This window comes from Vulpes vulpes, chromosome 1 (genome assembly GCF_048418805.1).
Source record: "Vulpes vulpes isolate BD-2025 chromosome 1, VulVul3, whole genome shotgun sequence".
NCBI classification, from domain to species: domain Eukaryota; kingdom Metazoa; phylum Chordata; class Mammalia; order Carnivora; family Canidae; genus Vulpes; species Vulpes vulpes.
Window position 1 is genome coordinate 162,221,862 of NC_132780.1, and position 20,456 is coordinate 162,242,317.

General features: G+C 38.6%; 1 long non-coding RNA gene across 1 annotated transcript in view; it reads right to left on the minus strand.

Annotated features, from left to right (window-relative positions):
* Positions 1–204: 204 nt before the first annotated feature.
* Positions 205–20,456, minus strand: part of LOC112914256 (uncharacterized) — a 244,545-nt gene continuing 224,293 nt past the window's right edge. Inside the window, exon 5 of the long non-coding RNA XR_011996777.1 lies at positions 205–1,561. This is a non-coding gene — a long non-coding RNA (uncharacterized lncRNA). The remainder of the gene's footprint in view (positions 1,562–20,456) is intronic.

The window sequence follows — 20,456 nt, forward strand, 5'->3', positions numbered from 1 at the left end:
GGCATTTAATGAGAGGCCTTTCTATAGAAACAGAAGAAAAACAAAAGTAATGATTAAAATAAACCATAAGTTTGAGTACTCTAAGTACTCAGTTTTTGAGTCCAGAGGGCTCAAAAGTCAAGATTTTTAGATGTTGGGCTTGAAGCAGATTTAGATGGTAGAATGAGGACAAGCATTGGTAATCCAATTGATTGATTGATTTAATTTTTTTATTTTTGGTTTGTTTGAATATCTCTAGTGATGGCATCAGATGTTAGAGTGAACTTTCTGAGTGACTTACATAGGAGCAGGCATGAAAGTTATCCATATGTGATCTGTTGTGGTGATATCTTTGAAACTGATATCAAGTCAGTCAGCTTCAGCTTGCAAGGCTTCAATAAAAGGGCAGTTTTGGTTTTTAGTGATGCCAAGTCAGGAGGGTGGGAAAGAAATTGGAAACAAGAATTGACAAAGGGGACAAAACAGTAGGAGCCAGTTTATAAAGAAGAAAACATTTAAAATCCATGAACATGGCAGTGTTCAACAACCCATAAGAGTATGTTGTACTTTATACTGAAACAGAATTTCCTTCCTAAAATTACCCCCATTTTTATTAAAGACAATCAAAGAAGACTAATTTGTTTGTAAAACAAGTTGACTCCCATCAAGTTTGGTTTGATTATTTATGTAAGTACAACAAGAATAGTAAATTATCATATAGGCTCTTTTTAAGTCTACTTTGCTGGAACTTTAATAAAAAATCTTGGACTGGATGTTAAAAGTTTAGAGAGGTTGGGGCGCCTGGATGGCACAGTTAGTTAGGTGGCCGACTCTTGTTTTTGGCTCAGGTTGTGATTTCAGGGTCATGAGATCAAGCCCTGCATGGGGCTGTTGTATTCAGTGCTAAGTCTGCTTGGATCCTCTCTCCCTCTCCCTTTATCCCTCTTCTCTCTCTCTCTCTGTCTGTCTCTCTCTCTCTTTCTATCTCTCTCAAAAATAAATAAATAAATCTTTGAAAATAAAATGAAATAAAATAAAAGCCTATAGAGGTTAATAAGCCAAGTCAGGAACTTGCCACCAGACTTTGCCTGAAATACCCATAGATTTCTAAAAATTATTTTTTTAAATTTATTTAAGCAATTTCTACATCCAAAATGGGGTTTGAACCCATGACCCTAAGATCAAGAGCTGTATGCTCTGCCGACTGAGCCAGCCAAGTGCCCCAGATTTTTAGAAATTCTTATTTACTTTACTGTTTTGATTTTTTAAAAAAGATTTTATTTGTTTATTCATGAGAGACACAGGGAGAGAGAGGCAGAAACACAGTCAGAGGGAGAAGCAGGCTCCACGCAGCGTGCCCAATGTGTGACTCGATCCCAGACCCTGGGATCATGCTCTGAGCCAAAGGCAGAGGCTCAACCGCTGAGCCACCCAGACGTCCCAAGTGGTTTGATTTTAAAGTTACTGAAACCTGTATTCCAGGGTATTTGTCCAAGTCTTTTCCTCGAATCTCTTTGAAGCACTTTTGATTGCAGTTGATTGCCAAAGCTTTCAGAGAGGCATCAGAGTAAAAAATAACTATCTGTGAATGACAAAAGACACAAAAATAGCCATGATTAATTATCTGGTGAGAGTTCATTGTGATGTAATTTACAAGGAAATTTGATTATTTCTGTGGCATTTAACATTTTAAGATAATAATTGGAATTATGATTGTTTATATGGATATTAAGGACATGGACAAATTTTTATGAATTTTATACAATCTTTAAAATACTTCTATCAGTAGCACATACTCATACAAATGTAACCTAAAGAAGGCTAAACAGCATGTCTATTTAACTATGTTTCCCATGTAATTTAACATGTCAAATAAGCCTAATTAGTTTCACATCTTTCTTTTTATAAGGCAAGGGAACAAATCTTTTGAAATTTTTCCAGGGACCTTTTAGGAAATTCCAAAGTTAGTTTGAGATCACAAACACTTTATTCAGAATTTGATTTTGGGAAGTTTGTCTAAAATGTTAAAAAGTTTGAACACTTGATTAAGCAGATCAGAGATCACTATGAAAAGTATCAAGTTATCCACCTAACCAAAGTGACAATAAAAGATTTTAAAGACAAATACAGGAAGTAAAATACTTAAGAAAAATAAAACCTTAGCTTTTAAATATTGAGAAGACTCAGTTTTATAATCAAAGGCCAAATAAAGCTAACATGAAGCACAGGAAGTTCTTTTAATAAGACCCACAATCTTTTTCCTAGGCAGATTACTCAAAAGGTAAATTAAAACCTTTTATATAATCTCTTAACCTAGGACTGATAATCTAAGAAACGTTGTCATTTTAACAGAAAGAGAAATCAAACACTGTTTTTGTATCAGTATATTATTGAGCTCATTTTAAAAACATAAATACATTTAATCTTAGCTTTGACTTTGGAACATACAAATATATTTCCCCATAAACCTTCTACAACTTTCTATAATCACTTAAGTTCTGTCCTACTTTTTCCACTTCTCAATTCTTGAACAACAGTCATTTCATTTTAGGACAAAATTAGTCTCTTTTTCCCTTAACGAAAACATGTCTTTCATACATTTTTTTAAATAAAAAATGCATCCCACTTTCCTTGCAAACATTGCATACAGAATTGTCTCTTCACTCTTAAGGTTTCTAGTACTTTCATTTACATATATAGATTGCTTGTCATATACTGGCATTCTGTGGCAAACTAGCAAATTTTATGAATATACAATTTCACAATTTATAGATACCTATTTTTTCATAGTACTATTTTCTAGTGTGATCAAAAAAAGAACATCTTTATTAGATTCAAATATCTTCTGTTTTTATAAAACTTAAGGAGTCAAAAATAGATGAACTTGGGGTACCTGGGTGGTTCAGTTGGTTCGACATCTACCTTTGGCTCAGGTCATGATACCAGGGTCATGAGATCAAGCCCTGTGTTGCACTCTTTGTTCAGCAGGGAGCCTGCTTTTCCCTCTGTCTCTCCCCACCCATGCCCTCCACCCCCTGCGTGTGCTCTCTCTCGCGCTCTCTCTCTCTCAAATAAATAAATAAAATCTTTTAAAAATAGATAAATATATGTTTAGCACTCATGTTTCAGTATTTTATCTTATTTGGAAAGGATCTAGATATTCAATGAATATTCATCATTTAACTTAACTTAGTATAACTTTAAGGTTTCAAGATACCAAAAGATTTTAGAATCTATTTTTATGCAGATATGTTTTACAAAACATAATCATTATTGAAAATGTTTGTTTATAAACTCTTATCCCAATTCCATCCAGTTAATTCACTTATTTTTCATTTCACTTAATTATTCACCTTAATTATTCTTGAATTATTCATCAAAATTTCACAAGATATTAAACAATGCTATCCATCACCTTAAGTTATTTTTCTTGTAGACAAATCAGGAAAATGTTTTTTAAAGATCACAGAAGCAAAGAACCTAAAAGTTAAAACACATTGTTGTCTCTAACTCTTTTTTTCCTGTCATGCTTGACATACATTAATCAGCTTATCTTTTACTGTATGTTTTGTTCTTAGGTTGAAATTATACATTTACAATCTTAAAAACATCTAATAGAGATAATATAAGCTTACCTGACTAGTAAGCCCAGGCAGAAGAATTTGTACGCCTGTACTATATTTAATGTTGATAAACCTGAAGACATGTCTGTTTTTATTAAGCCAACAAGCTTAAACAAGCTTTTATTTACTGAAGATTATCCCAGATCATGTGGAATTGTAAGACACTGGGTCTAGTTTCTATATTTCTGAGAGTTTTATGAACACTTAATTTATAAATGAAATGCTTATTTTATATTAATACAGGGCTTATTTTTCTTATAGTGGGTTTTTTTTTTTAAATACTTTATGTATTGGGGCAGCCCTGGTGGCTCAGCGGTTTAGCACCGCCTTCAGTCCAGGGGCTGATCCTGGAGACCCGGAATCGAGTCCCACGTCGGGCTCCCTGCATGTGTGTCTCTCAGGAATAAATAGGTAAAATCTTAAAAAAAAAAAAAAAAAGATTTTATTTATTTCATGAGAGACACAGAGAAAGAGAGAGGCAGAGACACAGGCAGAGGGAGAAGCAGCCTCCATGCAGGGAGCCCGACGCGGGACTCGGTCCTAGAACTCCCAGGATCAGCCCCTGGACTGAAGGCGGTGCTAAACCGCTGAGCCACCAGGGCTGCCCAGTGCTTATTTTTCTTAAGCCAATTAAACAGAACTCTTTTACAAATTAATTTTGCCAATATCATCTGGAGGCAGAAAAAAATCACATGTACATAACATATGCAGACATAAACATACAGACAATTGCAAAAAGAGATCCTATAGTTTTAATTTTAAATTTTAACCATGAGTTGGGTATAAACACAGAAACACATAATTTGCTAATTTATATAAGAGCTAATTCTCACCTTTACCTTATTAATTTTTTTTCTTTCAACTCTGATCTTCTTATAGATAACAATAGTACATTTAAGATGAGAGATCTCTAAAAAACCCTTTTAGATATAAAAGTGCAAGTCTTCCAAAGTATATCTGTTTCAATGTGACAAAATAAACCAGCAAGCCTTTTAATAGCTTTAAACCACTAGGCCGTTTAATGGATTAATGATGGTATCAAAAGGCATCCCTAAAGAGGCTGCAAAAGATGCAGCCCTCTCAAGACCCAGAGCCACTCCCAAAGACACCAAAAGAAAGAAGAGTTAGACAATCCCCTCTAAGAACCAGTAACTGTTGGTAAGATGCTAGCTGAAATGATGTGCAATCCTCATTTCTGTTCCACCAAATTCCCAGAGTCCCCAATCTGAGCATTGGCTGCTATAGCCAGAGGCCCAATTTGTACACCCTGGCAGGTAGAAAGCCAAGCCAAGCTCACAGCACACAAAATGAGACAAAGAGGAAAGTGATACCTATCGCCAGCAGGGAACAGATAGGGTAGGATATCCTGGTAGTGATCAATGGTCAATGGGTAACTAAAACCAAATTCACAAGAGTCACAATCCAAAGAACTATGGTTTTTTTTTTTTTTTATTAAGATTTTATTTATTTGAGAAAGAGAGAGAGCAAGCATGAGGGGCGTTGGGGGTGGGGAGAGGAAGAAGCAGACTCCTCACAGAGCAGGGAGCCTGATATAGGCTTGATCCCAGGACCCTGGCATCGTGACCTGAACCAAAGGCAGAGGCTTAACCGACTGAGCCACGCAGGTACTCATTTTGTTATGTTTATTGAACAACTGTTTTTTTCTCCTACCTATCTGAACCTGGAAAAGAAGGGACAAGAAGAAATTTTTACCTTCTCTCTTGACTAGAGGAAGGAAACTACAGTTTCCTCAGAAACTGTAGGGAAGGCAAAACTTAGGGTCTCTGGCAGGCTCTAAGAATTAAATAGACATAAAACTGATTAACAGGAGAAAAGCATACCAATGCATTTAATATAGGAGCCCTCATCAGGAAATGAAGAGCCCAAAGAAGTGGCAAAACCTATGCTTTCATGTGAGGTTGAACAGAGAGGTATTGTGGAAAGGGAACTAAAATATATAGGGAGGCTAAAGGAAGATAAGAATTATTTTAGCAAGGTCTGTTTGTACAGAATTTCCTCAGCCTCAGATCTTTGTCTCTGGTGATAAGAATGTTTCTTTCCTCCTGGTAAAGGGAGGACATCTTTCACATGGGAGTTCTAACTCCTGTTTCCAGGAAGAAAAAGAAAGCATCAGAGGGTGCTTCTTATACCTGTTGTTTTTCATGTGCCTTTAACTCAGAACAAATCTAATGCCAAAGTGGCATATTTTTCAGTGGCATATTCCACCACCCTTCGAAATACTATAAAAAAGTCACAGAGCCTGGGTATCTTAAATAACAACCATTTGTTTGTCACAATGCTGGTGGCTTGTAAATCCAAGAACAAGGTGCCTGTGGATCTGGTGTCTGGTGAGAGCTGTAATCACAGTTATTGACTGCTGAGTTCTCATGGCGTCCTCACAAGGGCAGAAAGGAAGAGAGCTCTTTGGGGTCCCTTTTATAAGGGCACTGATCCCCTTCTAGAGAAGGCTACTCACCTAACCTAACCACAAACATTTAGTCCATTGCATAGGGTTCAAAAAGTTTTACTATATCTTCTTAAATAAAAAAGGATCTCCTGTCTATCTCAAAATAAATCTAATCCCTGTAGGTAAACACATGTTATATGAGCACCCGTCCTCCAAAATCTAAGAATTAAAATAGAACATTGCCAATATTTTAGGTGCAATTTCTTCTAAATATGGTAGTCCATTGGCCTGAATTAGTATGTTATTTTTGTAACAAATTAATTTATGAGCCTACAGTTGGACAATTGAAGTGCCTACATTTATTAGTTTCTATTTCTTGAGTTTCAAATTAAGTAAGACATGGCTTGGACATGTATTCAGTGTTATAAGTGGAATATGAATCCCTCAAACAAAGTGAATATGGTGTTAGCTCCCTTATCCCTTTGCCCATCAGGAGTTTATAGCTGCAGTCCAAGAATTTACCCACACAGATTCAGTCAAAAAAGGAGCTCATTAAGAAGACTTGATTCTGAAGCAGAAATAGCATAAGGGCTGCAAAATTGAGTCCATTATTTTACAAGAAAAGTGTTTGGAACTCTATTCAAATAGAGTGCAATTAAGCCAGCAGAATCATCATTCCCAAACTATGGTATAATTGCTTAGAGTCACACTTCAACTAACCAAAAAAACAAAAGCCCTCAAATTCCAAAAGGTGCTGTCACTCTATAGGGTCTAGAAGCACTTGATCATTTAGATAGTGGTAATCATAAGGCACAGAAACCTGAGTGTGGGAACAGTCTGCCAGGCACAGTTCCCTGAGACCCAGGTCAACTTTAGCAAGAGGATGGTTACATCCCCCCCCAACCCCCCACTGGGAAAAAGAGTTGTCTCAGAATGAGGAGACCTGAGCAAGTCCATATCCTAGGTACCCACTCACAGTTTACTTATCTAAACTTCTTCATCACTTGTCAAGTGAGTATGATCACCATATCTGCCTCCTGCCATCATTCCTAAAACTAAGAGCTGCTGGGTAAGAGCTAATATGAACCAGGTTCTGTTCAATGCACTAGGCATACTTTAACACAACAGCCTTGCAAAGTAGGTAACAGAGAGTGAGACATTTTTCTAAGGTCACAGCCAGTAAGAATAAGAGACTGAATTTGAATCCAATTCATTCCCCCCCCCCCCCAAAACAACATTCTTTTGCACATAAAAGAGTTGAATGCATAATAGGAGTTGGGTAAATGTAAGTTATTTCAGAATTTGAAGTCCTCATGATTATATGAGTTGATATATGTAAAACTCTTAGAACAATAGCACGGTAAGTATTCAGCAAGCATTGGCTGGTGCTATTATGATGATGATAATGCAGGGTGCCCTTTTGGCCTCTGAACATGCAATGAATCATGACAGTTAGAATAGGACTGATTTGCACACATTTTTAAAAATGAGCAATCAAGTGGTCATTGTTATGCAAAAACACAAACTGGTGGAAGAGAGGCCAGGGTTTGAGATCAGAAGATCAGGAGCTCAGTTTTGGCCCTTCCCAATTTTGTCACTCATAACAATAAGAACTACCTGGGGGGTTTTCATGAGGATTAACTTCCACAGTGTGTGTGAAATTCCAATTGTAGTTGGCACAACGCTATGAAAATGCTAGTCAATATTTAGAGAAGGTAATCTCTTTTGGGCCCAAGGATTTATTGACACTCTGTGTTTCCCTTTCGTTGCTGCCAGCATCAGATTCCTGGTAATTAGAGAGAGAGAGGGGTATTTACCAGACCAACTATACCCCATGTAATATGGCACACGACTGTAGGTTCAGAGAAAAATAGTTCTTTTTTCCCCCCTTTTAACAAGCACATTTGACAACAGGAGAAAAGGAAAGGAAATGCTAAGAGCTCTTTTTAACATGTGAGGATATACTAAGTCAGGATCAGAATCGGACCATGCTGGCACCTTGATCTCTGCTTCCTGACCTCCAAGACTGTGAGAAATACATTTCTGTTATTGATAAGCCACCCAGTGTATGGTATTTTTTTCAAAGCAGCCTGAATGGACTAAACTCTACCAGCCAGCTCTGCCTGCTTCACATGGTTGATATGAAGGTCATACTTGTTAATGTTATACAAACATAATTTATAAATAATAATGAGATAATAAGCAATCTTACATTTCTGACACAAGTAATAAAAACTATGGCTTCTTTAAAGTTTTAAATAGCCTATGGGCACATGCATATAAGTTATATAAGAGAGGGAAGGATGGCAGAGGGAAAACTGCAGTGGAGAAAGGGAGAAAATTGAAGAGAGAAGGTGCCAAAGCTGTGCTGGCTGGTAGCTGTCTGCCAGCCACATGGCTGCTGAGCACCTGAAAGGCAGCTACTTAGAACTGAGATGTGCTATATGTGTAAACTGCACACAAGATTTCAAAGTCTTTTTTTAAAGTATTTTATTTATTCCTGAGAGAGAGAGAGAGAGAGAAAAGCAGAGAGACAGGCAGAGAGAGAAGCAGGCTCTATGCAGTGAGCCTGACATGGGACTCGATCCCGGGTTTCCAGGATCAGGCCCTGGGCTGAAGGCAGCGCTAAACCACTGAGCCACCAGGGCTGCCCAAGATTTCAAAGTCTTAATACAAAAAGAAAAAAGAATGTAAATGATCTCATCAATTTTTATATTGATGATGGGCTGAAACTATATTTTGGATGTCCTGGGGTAAATGAAATGTGTTATTCATAATTGTATCTGTTCTTTTCTATTTTTTAATCTACTAATTTAAAATTCATATGTGGCTTGGATCATATTGCTAATTGGACAGCACTGGGCTCCAGAAAAAGGTGAGGTGGCCAGGGCACATGAATGAACATAGGGGAGAGAGAATGTAGCCAGTCATGGAATCAAATAGATCCACAGAACATTCACACAGAACCAAGTGTTGAAGTTTTATGGTAGTGCTTCATTTTGTACCCCTAAGTATAGGCACAAATACGAATGTTACCATGGCATTTCCCCAGCCTACCTGAAGCCAGAAGAGATGAAACAAAAACTTTAGCTCTGTCTCGCAGGTCAAACCTTACTAATAATTCCTAAAATTAGGAACCGCTCCTATGGTCTCCTTTTGTTAGCTCCTCTTCCCCTCTTGAGAAAGACACTGTGAACCAAACTATACCTCCTCAAAACAGTTTTGAATAAGGCCCCTCTATGGTGGGGTTCCTGTCCCCACAACCTAGCACAGAGATGGCACATTAGTATGCTTACTGTGTGCCTTTCATAGTGCTTTACAAATGCCTGTTGGATGAATATTTTAGAAACAAATAATTACTTCCACCACTCTATAGATGCATCCTGTAAGTATTAAATATAGAAGCTTAAAGTCTGAGCACTCATAAATTAAATGACCCAAGTTCACAGGCACACAGCTGACCACTTGCTGCTGCTTTAATGTCTGGGCTGTGAAAGCTGCACAAGAGTTGTGGTTAATAAAGGGGACAGGACCCACCTTGACAGAGACCCTCTCCCCTCCCCCTAAAAAAGGGGGGCAGCCTCTCATTAGGCTTAAAGGTGAAATTTTGTCAGTAATAAGGCCAGGAACCCCAAAAAGCCTAACTCTTGCCTATCTTAATGATTCCCAAGGAAACAGTACACATGTGCTAATACTTGGGCAACTACTGCCACTGCAGAGCTGAGCTCTAATACACAGCTAGGTTGACATTTTTGAAAAGGGCCCCCTTCCGCCATCCATGTAAACCTGGGGACCTTGAGCATAGGCACTTTGAAGGGCGAGGCAGGAAGGAGACTAAGTCTGCTACAGTCCAAGAAAAATCTAGTCCCTTATCTACCAGCTGCCAGTGCAGAGGGCCCACCAAGAGCTGAGGGTGATGGGAGCAAGGTGGGCCTACCCAGCAGGGCTGCTCCTCCGGCCTGGAGTTCCCAGTGGAGGCTGGAAGCTGAGGGAGGGGAGAGAGGAAGGCAGAGCCTAATTGTGCCTCTGGGGTGCAGGGCCTGCCAATTAGTAATTGTCGGCCCCCGTGCCCCTGTCTTAGGCCAACCAGATCAGCAACCGCTCCTCCGGAGTGAGCTGAGCTCAGAGATGAGGTGCAGCGGTGCGCCCTTGTGCTGGACAAGCCCGAACTGTTTCTTTCCCGAATGGGCCAGGAGGCAAGCGCAGCTGAAAGGGATCTTGTCCACCTCCTCCAAGGCATTGAGAAAAAAAAAAATCTGAATCAAGCCTGGGCTGAGAGAGGCTGGATACACAAAACCAGCTCCACCAAAGATTTCATTAGGATCCCATATTACCTAATCCCTTGTCTCAACTGGTTTTTTTCTCAATTTTTTTCCTTCTTTTCTTCTTCCCCAGTCGCAGCTTCTTTTTACGTGTTTCATTACAAATATACCCTGACTCACATCAGAATTTGCCAGTTTAGTGGTGCCATTGTTTTAGCAATATATTTTTATTTCTAATAAAAAATATTTATTTAGTAGTTATTATGTGCCACTCTGCTAAGCACTTCTAACATGTATATCATTGAATCCTCACAGCAATACTACCCATTTTGCAGATAAAGAAACCATGGCCTAGAGAGATCATTTAACTAGTGGGTGGTGGAACCATAGCACAAGCACAAGCCTGCTGAAATCCTGGACACAGTTTTAAGTTCTGGCTGTGGTGCTTCATTTAATTTGCCCAAATCTTTCCTGTTCAGGTTTCCTGCTAACATCTTGCCTTTTACTTAAGTTTTAAAAAGTTTGCTTTTTCTATTTTCTTTCCTTCTCTCTGTTCTTAATTCCTTGTTTAATTCCTCTGATAAAATTTACCCCCTCCCTTTATTATTTTACTTAAAGTTTTCCCTTCCTCCTACTATCTTAACACTTTATTTTTTAAAAAGTAAACCTTTGGTGGGGCACCTGGGTGGCTCAGTCAGTTACTCCCTTCCTCTCAGGTCATGATCTTGGGGTCTTGTGATCAAGCTCTGCCTTGGTCTCCCTTCTCAATAAGGAGTCTGCTTTTCTCTCTCCTCCCTACTCATGTTCTCTCTATCTCTATTGCTGTCTCTGTATCTCTGAGATAAATAAAATCTTTAAAAATAAATAAATAAAAATAGCCTTTTGGGGAACCTGGCTGTCAGTTGAGAATCTACCTTCACAGATGTTTCATGATCCCAGGGTTCCTGGGATCCAGTCTCCTGTTGGGCTCCCTGCTCAGCAAGGAGTCTGCTTCTCCCTCTACCTCTTCCCTTCCCCTGCCCCCCACTCATGCGCACTGTCTTGAAAAAATAAATAAGATATTTTTAAAAATAAATACATAAAAAGTTTTAATTGTCAGTGACAGTGGTAAGGCCATATATACCATCCTCTTCTTCCCCTGTTCTGGCAGGGGCCCTCCCACCCCCTCAATGATTCAAACTTGAGCATGCATTAGAGCCACCTGGCTGAAGGGCTTGCTAACATATGGGTGGCTGAACCCCAACTCCAGATTCCTGATTCTGCAGGTCTGCGTAGAGCCTGGGAGTTGACATTTCTAACTAGTTCCCGTGTGATACTGATTTTGCTAGTCCAGGGACCACAGTTCAGGAAGCATTGCTCTGTGGAGTTCTAGACATGTTCAGAGTAGGTTTTCCCAGACTCCATTGGTTCTCAGGACTTGCAGGTGTAAGTCTCTATCTGGGTGGGTTTTTGTTTTTAGGAAACTATGATGCTTCATGAAAGTCATCTCAGTTGTGACTTTAACACCCTGGCTTCTGGTTCATGAAGTCATTGAAGTTTGGGCAAATTATGTCAATAATGTCATGAGCCAGAATGCAAAGTCCCATGGGCAGGTAAGTGGTCACTTATGGATATAGACAGATATGGAGGAGAGCCAGTTAAGGTACTGTAGTGCTGTTCCTGATTCTGAGCATCATTTTGATAGTGGCCTGATTCCACATTACTTCCTTTAATGGCCCAACATAATAGATGGTCTTAGTATATGACTCCCTCAGTTTCTTCTCCTCATGAAGGTCCTAGAGAAATTAGCTTGAGTGAGTGTTAAATCTGAATAACTAGCTCAGTTAGGCCTATGCTGGGTGGTTTTCTTAACTAATTAGGATCTAGACTGTGCCTCCCCCAAGCCTTCTCAGAAGACTGGGGTAAAAAGGAAAGGCAAGCCAGAAAAGCAGGAAAGGCATTAGGATTCTGAGATGCATCTGAAACTAGGTTTCTCCATCCCTTTGGAAGCTTACTGAAAGAGCTGAGAGCACTGGAAGTCCCTTCATGATTAGACCAAGTCTTCAATTTGGACATTTTTCTATCAGTAGATATGTGGGTCCCCTTACACGATCCTCCTTATGATGGGCTTTATCTGACTGGCTTCTGTTTATGCTGATGGTTTAAACCTCCCACCCAACCTCAGAAAGTCCCATCAGTCCTCACTAAGGAATGTTCTTCAGCTCATCTGTGTCCATTGTTCTCCTATTTTATTTCCCCCATAATCCTTGATAATCTTTGTTGTTTGCCTGGCTCACCCTGCTACCAGTGATATGGTTCCAAGTTCCAGGATTCCCATGTTGTTGCAATAATAGAAGGAGCTCAGTTCATAAACCTGCCCTTACTTCTCATACCAATTGCAAATTTGGAGATCCAAGGCCACCCCTAGGTTCAGCAATTCACTAGAATGACTCAAAGAACTCACTGAAAGCTGCTATTCTCACAGTTCTGGTTTATTAGATCTAAAGGAAGATTTAACAGAGATCCAAGAGAAGAGGCTCAGAGGGCAGAGTCTGGAATGCTCCACAAATGGACCTTCCAATTGTCCTCTCCTCATGGAATCATGGATGGTGTTACTTTCTTGGCATTGATATGTGACAATACACATGAAGTACTGGCAACCAGGGAGCTCACCCAAGCATTGATATGTGACAATACACATGGCATTGATATGTGACAATACACATGAAGTACTGGCAACCAGGGAGCTCACCCAAGCCTTTGTGTCCAGATTCTTTATAGGGACTCTATTATAAACCTGCTAGTCACCTGCAAGGCTGCCTGACTAAAACTATATGACATTGTTGCGGTGGCTCAAAGGGAAACAAAAACACTTCCACCATGCAGGGCATTCCCAGGGTTTTGAGACTACCTTTTGAGGTTCAAGGGCAAAGGCCAGAGAGCTCCTTCAACAAGGTTAAATCCTTTACCACTCAGTTACCAAAACAGAATTTGTGTCATGGTATGTCACTGAGGGCAGCAGTGTTTGGGGTTTGTGGTGGCAAGTCACAAAGTTGGCATCCTACCCCATATCATTCCACCCCATCTTATCCCATCCCAATTTCCCTAAGATGTCAAACTTGTCCTAATTTAGGATCTGAACTTTCCCGGTAACATAGAGTAATTGTACTTTGGGTAGCTTCTCAAGGGGCATAACTTCATTAATCAGAAGTTCTGCTGAAAGAAAGGATGTTTATGAAGGAAAACCAGATGGAATTCATATATACAATAAGGCTAGGTCACCTCTGGAGACACTGCCTAGCCCAGGGTCTCATATAAGCATGCTTCTATCATAGTCACATGAATACATACATTATAAAATATATGCTATCTTGCAGAGAGAGTCTATGTTATTAACCTTTAGGATCTGTGCTAGTAGACATTACAAGCTACTTGGAACAAATAAATATTCTTATGTGCTATAAAAAATAGAAAATGAACTCAAGATCATGTCACTGAAAGTGCTGTTACTACAACCTGCTCATTTGGGAAGACACATCGCAGATTGAGATTCTGACTAATTAGAACACCAGGGAATTCAACCAATCAGAACTCTGCAATGCTCTGATTACTCCTTGGTCTTGGTCATCACACAGATGTCAGCTCTCAAAAGTCAGTAACTAAAGGATAGTGGTAATTAATTTAGCACTACATAGCAAATACGGGTCAACTACAAAGGAGAATTGGCTGCGGTTATGACAAATATGGAAAAAAAGATTATATACATCCCTAAATATCCTGTCAGAGAGAATATGTCAAGGGCAAAATGTATTAGCAAGGTTTACAAAAAGAGAAGCACCCAAATTTGGAAGACTGTAAGTTTCTCATATAAGACACAAAGCCTTATTAACTCTTAAAAGTATTTTTAAGTAAGGACATAATTAGAGTCAATTTTCAAACAGCAAGAGTAGGAACTAGGAACACCTCAGGTAGCTCAGTTAGTTAAGCGATTGACTCTTGATTTCAGCTCAATTCATGATCTCAGGGTCCTGGGATCAAGCCCAACTAGGCTCCACACTTGGCACGGAGTCTGCTTGAGGATTCTTTTTCCTTCTGCCCTACTCACTCACTCTCTCTCAAATAAATAAATAAATCTTAAAAAAATAAAATAAAAAGAGTAGGAAGTAAAAGTTCTCTATCATTATACTTTTGTCCTACCTCCCCACCTGTCCCCACCCTGAGTCTTCACCCTTTGGTACTAAGCTTAATAGAGTCTTTGAGTTATACTTGAGAGTGAGCCTTCTACTTATTATAAGCCTTGTCTTTGCAGCAGTTTAGGCCATCAGAGAGCTGTAAATGTGGACTACGTTTACACTCCCTTTCTGTATTTGTTTTTGCCACACTGCCCTTTGCTTGGATTCAATCAGTCTACCCAGACAGTTATTATAAGGTGAGACTCAGGAAATCATGTCCATATTTGCTGTACAGATACAGTTGTAATCCTTGTTCTTACTTCACAGTATTCTCTCAACGAAGACTTGCAAGATAAATTTGTCTCTAATTTCTCAGAACTGGGAATGGTTCAGCTTCTCTTGATTTGTTTTTATCTAAAAGACTGTTGGAATTGCCATGGCCACATAATATATCACCCTAAAACTTAGTGGTGTAAAGTGATAATTGATTATGCTCATGAATTCTGTGGGCCAGGAATTCCAACAGAGCATGGTGGGGTGTCTTGTCTCTGCTCCACAGTGTCTGGAGTCTCAGCTGGAAAACTCAAAGGCCAGGAATTAGAATCTTCTGTAGGCTCATTCCCTTATATGTTTGATGCTGGCTTTACCTAAGATCTTTGCAGGAGTCATTGGTGGAAAGACTAATATATACCTTATTCATATGGCCTGGGACTCCTCACACATGGTAGCTGGGTTCCAAGTGTGATCATCCTCAGAGAGAGAGAGAGAGCTAGGTAGAAATTGTGTCATTTTATGCCTACTCATGGACATCACATAGCATCATTTCTATTCCATTTCTGTTCCATTTGTTGAAGCAGTCACAGAGTCATTCTCCAGGTTCAAGAGGAAGGGAAATAGAGCCTACTTCTTGAATGGGAGCAGTAAGTTTCCAGAAAAACACCAGGAATGGAAATATGGCTATGTCCATTTTTTTGAAAATATGATTGCCATAGGACCTTCTGATGGTCCACTCTATACACTAACTACTAAAAATCATAGAGGCAAATTTGTAGCCACTTCAATGAATTCCATGACTTTGTGCTGGGCATTGTGTGTATTCACCTCACTCTGGCTTCATATTGTTTTCCTCTCATGATTTTCCTTTTGCTTCATTCTTCTCATCAACTTTTATTTTATCTTACAGTCATTTTATGTATCTTTCTGAATCACTGCAAATAATCTTGGGGGAAAACTAAGATGTAAATTAACTAAAATAGACCTCCAGAGAAAAAATGATTTCTAAGTATCAAATTAATTTCAACAGGAAAACCAAGAATATGACATACAGGAATCAAATCCCAACAAATACTCTCTGTTATCCAAATTTCAACCTTAACTTACGTTGATTTATAATGGAAACTCAGAAGAGTAATTGAGTTTTTCAAGTCAATTTTTTAAAATCTCTACAATGGAATAGTTTTGATTCATCAACTGAAAAAGTATGTTAAATAAGTGAACTCATAATTGTTCTGCAGTTTGGAAATACGAATCTCCGACAGTTCTGCAGTACTTATGTCATCTACTTAAAATGTTTTGTATTGCACCATTTAAAAAATAATATTCTTGTCCTGAAGAGGTAGGCTTAGAATTCATTAAGATTCTTGGCATAACTTTTCACAAAGATGATAATACTATTTAATTTTTCAATGAAGCAATTATGTAGTCTTCCTATCTTTTCCACTAAAGATGAGATATTGTATAATTCTCCCATAGCATAATTAACATTTTATTTGACACGTCTATATTAGGAATTCCTTATCTATTAAGAGCAATGAGTTTTATTAAATATGTCATCTACCATATCAGATTTGTTATAATCAAGTTTCATTTTGCTTCATTTCTTGCTGCACTACTTCTGGGCTGCAAAACCAATTTACTCCCCTGTATATAAATTGGTTATTTCATGAAAAGGTAGCTACTATAACTATTAAATGCAAAATCTACCATAACACAGACTGCACTTGCCAATTTAGCCACACCTAAATTAGGAAGCTAAAATGTGATTATACTGTAAAAGGGATTAATTTAACAGCTTTGTGATTGTTTCTCCTCAACATCCATCAATGTAATTAGAACTTCAAAGCAACAGAATTCTGCAAAATAGAGGAGTTAATGTTCTTAAAAAACATGAAGACTTATATGTGACACACTAAGTCTTTTGTGGTTTTACCATAAGAATTAGAATGAATTACTTCAGGTTTTACTGATCCCTTGGGGGTAAGTTTGGAGACAACTGAGTAGGTCTTTTACAAACAAAGGTAGTTAGGACAGCTATCACATGACTAATAATCACCATAATATATCAAGTCACCTTTTAATTTCCTGCTTTGTTAAGTTTGTTTCTGCTGCATTGAGATGCCCTTCTCCATCTCTACCCTGTACTCTCCTGCTGGAGTTTTACCCACATTTCAATGCTTACATCTCATCTCCACCATTGCAGGGTCTGGGACTTTTACACTTCCTTCAAGGTAGATTCTCTCCTTCATTCTGTGCTTTGGAGATTGTGCTCATCACTAAATGTGTCTTTGCCTTAGAGTTTTAGATGTATTCATCATTTCTCCCTAGCTTTCCCCTCTTCAATAAGTTTCTTGTGGGAAGCACCATGCTTTGTGCATTTTTGTCTCCCCTACAGCACACAGGCCAGGGATCTGCACATAGAAGGCGGTCAAAATTGTTAATTGAATGTGTGCCCGTGAAATTGGTATAAAAATATGCAACCCCAAACCATTATGAGATAATAGCTATTATAGTCTGAGCCCACTGTCTTGCTAACTCTGTGTATGTGTGTTTGTGTGTATGTGTGTGTAAGAGAGAGAGAGAGAGAGAGAATTTGGGTTGTGTTCTGAGCCTCTTAACACTCACATTTTTTTTTGCTTTCCACAAATGCTCTCATTTAGCCAACAGCAGTGGGTTTGGAGAATGAATGAAGAGAGATTGTTGTCTAAACAGTGTACTTCTGCCTTTGGTGACTTCCATCCTCTCCTCCCCTGCAACTCTGGCTTGTTTGACTACATGCTTGGCCTCCTCCTCAGCCATGTGCATGTTAGTTCACAATGGGATTTCAGATGGCCTGCCAGGATCTTATCTGTTGCTTTCTTAGGAAGCCTCTTCTGGTGGCCACACCAATGCCTTGCTCTGGCTTCCAGAGCCCCTGACCCTTCTTACCAAGGGAGGGAATCTCAGTTTTTATGATATTCTAAGAGATATGAATGGAATTAATTAATTTTGGAATTAATGATATTAATATTTCATGATTATTCCAAGTAGACATTAATGAAGATTTTTTCCCAGACAGAGGTCTTATTGTTATTATTTATTTTGGCTTAGTTAAGTTTCTGTAGGTTAAGTTTTTACTCTTGAGGCTTCTTAGACTGTATGAAAAATAGAGAATACAACCTCTTACAATGAGAGTATTTTATAGTGACAAGAGTAAGGGTAAATGGCAGTGGGCATAATAATGTGTTCAATCTGATTTGATAATACTAGGTTTTTGTAGATTGGAACAGATTGACTTCTGGAAACACAAGCCCCACCCCACCCCTTACTCTGCTTCTGGCATTTTATGATCTATAAAGATTATTGAAAATTTGTTGGCCTGTTTAATATTCCTATTGGAATCTCAGAGGCTGGTTTTTCAGCTAATGTTAATAGGCACTGATTACCTTGAGCACAATAGCTCTGTTTGGTTTTCAGTGAAATGAAACATATAACAAATGCTGGGCTGCTAAAGGCTTAAAGACAAAAGTACAATTTCCATTAGCAAATGTGAAGGGCTTACGGCCTACTTTTTGTACTTAACCTCATTCCTGGTCCCAACTTAAACTTCCTACTTTCATTATATCTATGTCTCTCTCTTTTTTTAAACCTGTTTTGAATGCATTTGATTTGGTCGTATTACTTGAATTTTATAAGCAATCTGATCTTTTCCTGGGTACAAGGTAGATTGTACACAAATTTCAGAAAGCAAAAATCTGGTAGTTTTTAATATTTAGGAACCATATGAAAATATTTTCAAGAGGGAAGAAACATATGAGAAAACTTTAATTAATCCTAATTTGGTAAAGAGGCAATTCTGATCAAGAGAATGGAAGGATTAAATCAGAGCTAATCAGACGATGGTTGTGGTTCAACTATTGTTAAGAATCTTCCTGAAATTATCTTGCTGCTGTTTTAGTCTAGTGAGTGGAATATACTGAACATAATTGATTTTTTTTCTTAGGTGACTAAGGCTCTCACAATGGCCCAGGGATGGCATTGTGAACATTAATTTGGATTAGACCGTAATTGGAGACATATAAGGTTTAAGAGAGGAGGGTGAATTTATACTGACCCCAGGACAAATTGTAAATCGATTAAAAAAAAAACAAAAACTAAACTAAATCTCTTCTCTCAGTTTAGTTGTCAGTCACTCATTTCTTTTTCCTAATAGTGAGTGATAGCAAACAAAATCCCCTGAACCACTCCCTCACAAAAAAACACAAATATTTAATTAAAGACTTGATGTTGAGGTCACTTTATCTGATTAATTTAGTGAATTATTTTGATTGAAGCCTTATTATTTATAGCTTTGGAGCTGTGCACTACAATTAGGGATGAGATCACTGCTTCCTAAAATGGAATGTAAAATCTGGGATGACTCTTTCATACACAATTTGTCTTTGAAAATTCAGTAAAATATTGCTTGGGAATTTTTAAATGAAGAAAATTATATACTTTTAGTAGAAACAATACATAAAAATTGTGCAAAAGAGGATTAAAAAAAAGGACTCTTGTTTGCCACAGTACAGGATAATTAGAGCCTAGTGAGAATAGTCTCTAATAAAGAAGGAAATTTTAACTGAATTACTGGATGGAGGTAGAAAAGTCATGCCTTAACCATGTGGTGGTTGGGTATCTGGTATTGTCAATGATTCCCCATACAGGTACACATTCAAAATAAAATAGGAAAGGCCTCTTTTAGTGAGGAAATTCTATAGGATGGGATTGGAACCTGCTTCAGGATATACTTTGTATTATGTCAAACTTGATTTAACAAGCTTGCTTGGTTTCTCTGGTGACTTTCAGTACTTTCTAGTTTTCAGAAGGCAGGGAATTAGGTGCAATGAGGAACAGAGAGAGAGAGCAAGAGAACGCGAGTTGAGATGGATAGAGATGAACGTGTCTGTTGCATTGAGTGTGATCTCACAACTGTGTCAGAGGGTGTACTGTTGGCAGGTTTGACTGGAAAGTCAACATATTAAGAAATGGCAACCATCGTGGCACAGAAAAGAACAGAATCTTTAATTATATAGTCACCTAGGAGAATTTATTTACATACTTTATCAGCACTAGTTTTGTAATTTTTGTGAGTTGTTCAGTCAGATATGGTCACAAGAAGAGAGGCTCAGGAAAAGCTTTTATTACATGCACAGGTTTTAGAAGCAGGAGGCACAGCGTATGCAGGGCCACACAGGAAAGACATTAGGCTGGTCAGGAGGCAGGTGACAGGAGAGGGGAACACTTAAGCCATTACCTTAATTGGAGTTTCCTTTGGAAAGGTAAGGCAGGGCAAGGACAACAGTTTAGAATTGGCTAGTTTAAATAATTTTGGTGGGCCCTGGGCCATGGGTATTCTGTATTTGTCTGGTACCTGGCCCTGGGATGATGAAGGCAGAAGAATATTGCCTCCTGGGGTCTGGCCCAGATAGAGAAGGTGTGGCTCTCTTGACAGATTGGTTTGCAGATCAAAGGCCTGTTCCCAGCAGCCCCCTTTGCTATCTCTAAGAATTGGCTAGCCCTGGAAGGGGTAGTCTCTCCACAACCAGAAAAGTTCCTTAAGATGTCAAAACATGGGAATTCACAGAAAATTAAAAATATATACAATACTGCAGTGAAGGTCATCACTGAGAATCAAAATGTAGTATACTGAAACCAAAGTGTATATGATAGCATGACATATCAAGCAGGGGTTAAATGGCCATCCCTACTCCTTTTCATGACTCAGAAAAGCACAATA